The following is a 1397-nucleotide window of genomic DNA, read 5'->3' on the forward strand; positions in this document are numbered from 1 at the left end:
CAGCTCGGACCGCCCGCTTTCCCAGGTGGCCGCACTAGGGCACGCTACGAGGCGCTATGGGTCCCCCAGAAAACAAATTTCAGAAGTGTTGCAACTGGGGTCGCCTCTCCCGGGCAGTACTGATCTGCGCCCCCGCGGGCCGCCGGAAGCTGACCGCCCACTTGGAAATCAATTCTGCCACCATTACTGCCCCTCCGGGGCACGAACAGAGGCGGCAACTGACTGAATTTCCACCCCTTCATCTTTTAAACATTTGAAGCAAAGAAAGATACAAGACTATGAAAAGAAAGCAAGGCAGTGGGATTAGTTTTGGATTGTTCTTACAAAGGTATGGCACAGGTATGATGAGCTAAATGGTTTCCTTCTGTGCTGTAAACTATGAAGTTTAATCCCCAGTCTGTTGAATTTGTTAATTTCGGCTAGCAGAGTGCAATTGGTTTCAATGCTCCATTCCTGTTCCATCCTTGTTTGACAATCTGGTGAGGAGAGGATGGTCTCTGTTTTTGGATAGCTAGCAGACACACCCATACCACGACGACATGCAGGCTATGATCCTTACCAACGGATCCATCACAGACCCAATCCACATCCGAACCGGGGTCAAACAGGGCTGCGTCATCGCCCCAACCCTCTTCTCAATCTTTCTTGTCACCATGCTCCACTTCACAGTCAACAAGTTCCCTGCTGGAGGGGAACTAAACTACAGAACCAGTGGGAAGCTGTTTAACCTTCGCCATCTCCAGGCCAGGTCCAAGACCACCCCAACCTCTGTCGTCGAGCTACAGTATGCGGACGACGCCTGCGTCTGCACACATACAGAGGCTGAACTCCAGGACATAGTCGACGTATTTACTGAGGCGTACGAAAGCATGAGCCTTACGCTAAACTTCCGGAAGACAAAGGTCATTCATCAGCCTGTCTTCACTGCACAGCACTGCCCCCCAGTCATCAAGATCCTCGGCATGGCCCTGGACACCGTGGACCACTTCCCATATCTCGGGAGCCTCCTATCAACAAGAGCAGGCATCAACGACGAGATCCAACACCAGTGCGCCAGTGCAGCCTTCGGCCACCTGAGGAAAAGAGTGTTTGAAGACCAGGTCCTCAAAACTACCACCAATCTCATGGTCCACAGGGCTGTAGTAATACCTGCCCTCCGGTATGGCTCAGAGACTTGGACCATGTACAGTAGACACCTCAAGTTGCTGGAGAAATATCGCCAACGATGTCTCCGCAAGATCCTACAAATCCCCTGGGAGGACAGGCACACCAACATCAGCGTCCTCATTCAGGCTAACATCCCCAGCATTGAAGCACTGACCACACTCGATCAGCTCCGTTGGGCAGGCCACATAGTCCGCATGCCAGACACGAGACTCCCAAAGCAAGTGCTCTAC

This window comes from Pristiophorus japonicus, chromosome 2 (assembly GCF_044704955.1).
Source record: "Pristiophorus japonicus isolate sPriJap1 chromosome 2, sPriJap1.hap1, whole genome shotgun sequence".
In the NCBI taxonomy this organism is placed as follows: domain Eukaryota; kingdom Metazoa; phylum Chordata; class Chondrichthyes; family Pristiophoridae; genus Pristiophorus; species Pristiophorus japonicus.